We start from the raw sequence: 7,267 nt of genomic DNA on the forward strand, positions 1-7,267 counted from the left end.
TATATATATATATATTTTAAACATTTGATTTTAAAACTTTGAATTCCAGATTCATTCCCTTCCTCCCTTGTCACCCACCCTAACTGGGAAGATAAGCAATTCAGTATAGGTTATACATGTGTAGCCAATGCCAAACATTACCATAGTAGATATATTGTAAAAGACTGACTATATTTCCCTCTCTCCTATCCCACCTCCCACTTGTTCTATTCTCCACTTTGATCCAGTCCCTTTTCAAAAGTGGGTGCTTCCAACTTCCTTCCCCCAAAGCCTGCCCTACCTTCCATCATCCCCCCTCTCATCCCCTTCCCCCCTACTCTCCTGTAGGGTGAGATACCCTATTTAGTGTGTATGTCATTCCCTCCCCGAGCCAAATTCAATGGGAATAAGGTTGACCCATTCCCTTTTGCCTTCCTATTCTTCCCCTCCATTGTAACCATTTTCCCTTGCCTCTTCTATATGAGATAATATGCCCCATTCTGTCTCTCCCCATCTCCTCTCTTTATATTCCTCTCTCACCTCTCAATTTCAACTTTTAAGTATCATCCCTTCTTTCAATTGGTCCTGTGCCCTCTGTCTATGTATACCCGCACACATATATACACACACTCACATATATATTCATATAGCCATATTCCCTCCTATATAGACATATATGTATGTACACACACATGTATATTCCAATACTTGTTATATATTCTGTGTGACTATGGCTAACTTGCTTAATTTCTCTGAATCTCACAGAAGTCTCCTCATCTATAAAGTAGGTGATTGTTAACTATTAATGAAATATTTCCTAGGTGGCACAGTGTATAGAATGTTTCACCTGCAGTCAGGAAGACCTGGATTAAAATCTTGCTTCAATCACTTTATCTCACTCTGCTCTGGTGTCCTCATCTATAAAATAGGGATAATAATAGCATCTACCTCCCTGAATTGTGAGGAGAAAATCAGATAATATCTACGAAGTGATTTCTAAATCTAAAGTGCTATATAAATGCTATTATTATTATGACAGGGTTGTAATGAAAATCTTCTATAAATCTTGAGAATGCTAGCAAAGGATAAGCTTCATTAAGTCATCAGAGAGAATAGATAATCAGGTAAAGGTTGGGAAAGGTAAATTCAGAGATCTTTTCTAGTTCCAAAAGTCTACAATTCCATGAAACAATTGCAGACTGGACTAAACTAGACTGGAATGGAATGGAATAGAATGAATCTCCCCCTTTACCCAGACATGGCCATTGCTACCTTCCCATCAAGTTTGGTTATCTTAAACACAAGCTGTTTGAGACATTCTAAAAACACAGAAAATGTGGGAATAACCCTTAGACAGCAATTAAATGTCACCTTCTACCCTCAACTTTCCTATGATCTTCAGATGAATCTTCCTTCTGAGAGGGATCTTGAGGACTGAATGTTCCACCTGGAGAAGTAGATCTGCTTCTGTGAACCCAGCCAGGTCAGACATCAGGGTGAGCTGACATGGTATTCCAAGGACTTTATGTATCTGGACCTAAGCTACAAGTCTCAAGGTGAACCTTGTCTGGCTCTCTATCAGTTGCATGGACTCTGAATTTTCCCCCTTTTCTATATCCTGAGTCTTCCCAGCAAAAGAGGAGCTGTTCCCTACTCTTCTCACTCAGGGATTTGGTCTTAAGAAAAAGCTTCAGGGTCAGAAGTTTGGACCTGTAGTCCCAAATCAGGAAGTCTTCAGCTCCTGGTGCTTGAGATACTCTGTTGCTGAGAATGGGCTCAGCACAGGTGCCATTGAGGAGAGAGATGTGTGGTCCTGAGTAAGCTAAAAACAAATCAAACAGCAGAGCCAGAGACTTCCCACCCCATCCACCTCCCAACACTATCAGGACCAAGGAAAACACTAACAGAGAGAATGAGCAAATACCCAAAGTGGGGAGGAAGAGCTAAATAGTAGAAAGCCCTAGCCGAAGAATACAAAGACCAAGGTTCTAAGTCTTGCCTCTGCCATTGCCTGAATGTGTAAACTTGACCACAAACTCTCTGACTCTCAGATTCTTCATCAACAAAATGAAGATAAGAATGCCCAGACTAATTCCCTGCCAGGGGCTGTTATAAGAAAAAGGCTCTATGAATCTGACAGCACAAGAGAAAAGTAAGTTATTATCATTTTTGTTTTCAGAAGAATTATGCTGTGTACTTGGGACAAGGGAATGGCTAAACAAATTGTAGTATATGAAAGTAATGGAATGCTATTGTTGTATAGGAAATTATGAACAGGCAGACTTCAGAAAAACCTGGAAAGATTTATATGAACTGATGCTGAGTGAAGTGAGTGGAACCAGGAGAACCTTGTACACAGTAACAGCCACAGTGTGTGATGGCTGACTTAGCCAGGTTTACCTTTTCTCAGCAATGCAAGGACCTAAAACAATTCCAAAAGACTCATGGTGGAAAATGCTGTCCACATCCAGAAAAAGAAATATGGAGTCTAAATGCAGATTGAAGCAGACTATTTTATTTTTTCTTTTGTTTTGTTTTATGTTTTTCTTTCTCATGGTTATTCCCATTTGCTCTAATTTTTCTATACAATGTGACTAATGTGAAAATATGTTTAATAAAAATATATATGTAGGGGCAGCTTGGTGGCGCAGTGAATAGAGCACCGGCCCTGGAGTCAGGAGGACCTGAGTTCAAATCCGGTCTCAGACACTTAACACAAAACTAGCCATGTGACCTTGAGCAAGTCACTTAACCCCAATTGCCTTACCTTCCCCCCTCCAAAAAGCAAAAAACAAAACAACAACCAAAAAACCCAAAGAATATATATGTAGAGCCTATATCAAATGCTGTCTTGCAGAGGCGGAGAGGAGGAAGGGAGAGAAGTGAATGTTCAAAATGAAAAATAAAAAAATGTTAAAAATAAAAATAATTTCTTCCTCTCCAAGACAATTCCAAAAGGCTCATGATGGAAAATGCTGTTCACAACTAGAAAAAGAACTACAGAGTCTGAATGGAGATTGAAGCATATTATTTGCTCTCCCTCTTTTTTCTTTTTTTGTTTATTTCTTCTTTCTTGCAGTTCCCCCCATTGGTTCTAATTCTTCTTTACAACATAGCTAATGTGAAAACTGATTCAATATAAATATATATGTAGAACCTATATTAAATTACATGCCATCTTGGGGAAAGGGGAGGGGAGAGATGGAGAGAAAATTTGGAACTCAAAATCTTACAGAAATGAATGTTGAAAACTAAAAATTATTAATTAAAAATAATAATTTCTTCCTCTCTGAACCTCCATTTCTATAATTGTAAAGTGAAGGAGTTGAATGAGATCCAGGTCCCTTCCAATTATGATTCACTGTGGGAGAGGAAAGGGGGCTGAGGGGTAAAGGGAAGAAAAAGATAAATTTATACACAATAATTTTGTTGTATATTTGAATGGAACATCAAGTTGAGCATAGTAGATTTGCAGTTTCATCTACAACCATCTTTTTTTATTATACTGCCATGGAAAATCTTATTTTATCCCATAACTTAAAAATAAAATTAAAAAAGAATTCATGCCACTTTAGGTTGTACCCATTTTTTTTGGTGGCAAATTTTGTGCCTGTGGAGGAGGATGATCAAGGCTCTCTGCATCTCCAAGAGATAAGGAAGCAAGATATATATATATATATATATATATATATATATATATATATATATATATAATGTATGTATATATGTATGTATGTATGTATGTATGTATGTATGTACTTCCTGCTTCCATCAGAGGACAATAGCATTTTGAGTAAATTCACCTCCCTCAACTCATTATCCCAATTTTAGAAATTGGAAAACTGAGGCCTAGAGGGGGGCAGTATCTTGCCTGACAACACCTAGTGAATCAGAAAAGCAACTGGTCCAAGCATTCCATGCATTGGATCTGGGTGCCTAATATCAGGGACCTGAGCTCCTACCCTTTCCAATCGTGTCCTTCCTTTTGCATACAGCAGAGATAGCCAGGGATAACATAAAGAGTTGGGAAACTTGAGTTGTAGTGATGAATCTTTCATAAATTTTCTATATGACTATGGCCACTTAATCTTTACATGGTGCCTGACACATTAATAAACATTGACTGATTGACCTCTCTCAGCCTCAGTGCCCACATCTATGAAATGGGACCAACATCTGCTATATCTACCTCACAAACCTCTGATGAGACAAATTAAATAGCAATTATGTATGAAAGTATTCTTACAAATATAAGTTGAATATAATATGTAAAAGAGAGCAGGAGAAAGTTCAGAAGAAGACCCAGGCACAAACACGGGACAGTGTGAACTATACCACAGGACAGGAAGAAGAAAGAAACCTGTGATTTCATTATGATAGGGAACTCCCAGGTGGAGAAGCTCCCTCCTCCAATGCAAACTGGCACCTTCTCTTCAACTTACAGTCTTAGAGCATTGCCCAGAGAGGTTAACAGACTCACTCAGGGTCACATAGCCAGTGTGGTTCAGAAGCCTGAGATGAGTCCAGTTCTTCCTGGATCCAAGGTTGGCTCTCCACTCACTATTCTAAGCTACCAAATTCCACATATAATTCAAAAACAAGTGTTACATAATAGAGATATACTTTCCAGAGAGTATAATAGAAATGGTTCTATTTCCAATCCTCTGCTGTCCTTTGTACATACATATTTGTCAAAGTCATAATAAAAGAAAATTTAAGAATATGTAAAATGAGGGAAATCTGAATTACAGTACTTACCTTTATTAAAATTCATCCAGTAGAATCCTCTTCCAAAGCCTTATTATCATAATGTGGAGGGGGTGACCCTGGATTTTCAGGGTGATTCTTCTGAACTGGAAAGGCCTGGAGTGTTTAAGTGTGGGGTGAACTGTGCATCTCTCATCTAAGAACAGGTCTAGCTAGTACAGGCTTATTAGCTGGGAGTGGGAGGCTCTTTCCTTGAGCTGGACCCTGGTCTCAAGAGAAATTCATGATTTCATTCAAGAATAAACCAGTGTTCCACCAGAGAGTGTTAACTGCTAAGACTGCCTATTAAAGTGTTTGAGAAGACATAGTCATTCATATTGCAGTCCCCAAGGATGAAGACAAAACTTGAGTTGGAAAGACAAACTTTGGGTCATGTACTCCTTTGAGAAAGAAGGAAGAGTGAATTGGAGGTTAGCAGATTGGAGCATCAAGGATCTGGGCTCCATGCTGGCACTTCCCAGATATTTCTAAGCTAGGCTACCTCCATTTTGGTCATCCCTCTCATCCTCCTCCCATCTGCCCTGGGGCCCTGAGAAGTGAGCCTTGACCTTGTCCTGGCCAGACCTTGGGCCACCACACACTTCCAAGCTATTTCCAAAACAGGATGTCTCACTACTTGCAACTCTGTTACCTTCTTTTAGAATGTAAGCTCTTTGAAGGTAGGTACTGTCTTACTTGGTTTTATTTATACTTCCAACACCATGTCTGGCACATAGTAGATATATAAAATAATATGTAATACTATAGTAAGTTTATAAAAATAAATATTTTAAAAATAAGTTTTAAATGTTTTAAAATAATGTTTAGATGAAAAAATGTTTAAAACAATGTTTTAAAAAAAGTTTATAAAATAAATGTTTTCTCATGCATGCATTTATGCAGTAAATCTCAAAAGGGTCAGGTGCCAAATGTTAGAGTTAGAAACAGAAAAGCATATATAACAGTACCCCCTGGTTTGGTATGAAGGACTTCAGAAGAAATAATCATTAATGGAGAGGGTAGTCAGGGAATATAAGAGCATTCTGGAGAGAACCAGGTTTGGGGGAGCAGAAAATGGAAAGGGTATAAAAATAAGGGATTGAGGAGGATTATTTATTTCCAAAAGAATGAGGGTTCCAGAGAGTATAATGGAAAGGGTATTACAGAAGGTAATTACAGTAGGGTCTGGGGCAGGGGTGGGGAAACTGTGACCTTCTAGGTCCTTGGGTATGGCCTTTTGACTGAATCCAAACTTCACAGAACAAATCTCCTTAATAAAAGGATTTGTTCTGTAAAACTTGGACCCAGTCAAAGGGCGGCACCCAAGGACCCAGAAGGCAACAGGTTCCCCACGCCTGATGGTCACTGGTAGCACTGAGCTGGAAAGTGATGGAAAGTACAAGGAGAAATGGCAAGGGAAAGGTCTATCACCGGAGAATATGACTTTGAAGTGTTGAGATTAAAGGAGCAGGAGGTGGAAATTTTCTAGCCAAAGCTACCAGTTGAGGTTTCTACCTTCCAGGTGCTATAATCATAGAGGACTGCCTTGATGAAACAGGTGTTCTTCAGCTTTTTATTTCCATAAAATTTCAACAGTTATAAAGGAAACAATTTATATTGAAATAAAGATAAAGTTCTCCATCCAAAGCATATACCTTTCTTCTTACAAACTCACAGACCTCCCCCACCCTGAAATTCATCTAAGAGCCCCAGGTTTAAAACTACACACAAGGACCTGCCCCAGGGAAGGGAGTTCAGGAAAGAGATCTGGGTCTACAGAAGATGAAACAAATTCACAAGAAGCACCGGTTCAGTCGTTCAATCTCCTGGTTGTGGGATAAGACGCAAAAGTTAAGGGACAAAAGACGGTTGCCCTGATATTTTAGTATTTAGTCACTGCCTTTGATTCATCTAGGCTTCAGACCTGTAATCTTTTAGACCCACCTGATTAAACCTACCCTCCCTCTCTCCTTCACCACCTCATTGCACAGAAGAAACGAAAAACCACAGAAAGAAACTAACTGACTTTCCAGTAATTCAAAGGGAAGTAGACGTGCTGGGATTCTAGCGAAGGGATTCTGCAAATCACCTAGTCTGCTCCCTTCCGGCCCTACCCTCCTTTCTAGCTTGTAAACTCCCTTGGGGAAAAGGCTCAATCTCCGTTCTCTTGACTCCCCCACAGAACATCGCCCCTGAGCTCGGTTTCGGCCTGCTGCGGCTGAAGGACAGCTATGAGGAAAAACTGGGTCACGTCCAACCTCTGTCGTTTACTACGTACTATGAAACCTCTCTGGGCTTCATGCATTTTTCTCCTCTGAAAATGAAGGAAACCACAGATTTCGAGCTCATCTAACCTAAATCCCTCATTTTACAGGTGAAGATGCCCAGTGTTCTCTTCAGAAGGGAGGGAGGAGTCCTAGATTCCAATCACAGTTCCGCTGCTTGCTCTCTGTCATTTCTTCCCCCTTCTGGACCTCTTTGCGAGCGCGCGCGCGCACACACACACACACACACACACACACACACACACACACACACACAC

At 39.8% G+C, this 7,267-nt stretch overlaps 1 protein-coding gene across 1 annotated transcript in view; it reads right to left on the reverse strand.

Moving 5' to 3' along the window:
• LOC138163665 (uncharacterized) overlaps positions 1-7,267 on the reverse strand; it is a 59,128-nt gene that overhangs the window by 50,661 nt on the left and 1,200 nt on the right. The gene's annotated exons all lie outside the window — the stretch shown is intronic.

This window comes from Petaurus breviceps, unplaced genomic scaffold (assembly GCF_028583685.1).
Source record: "Petaurus breviceps papuanus isolate PSGF00001 unplaced genomic scaffold, PetGlider_PUasm1.0 188, whole genome shotgun sequence".
Lineage (NCBI taxonomy): Eukaryota > Metazoa > Chordata > Mammalia > Diprotodontia > Petauridae > Petaurus > Petaurus breviceps.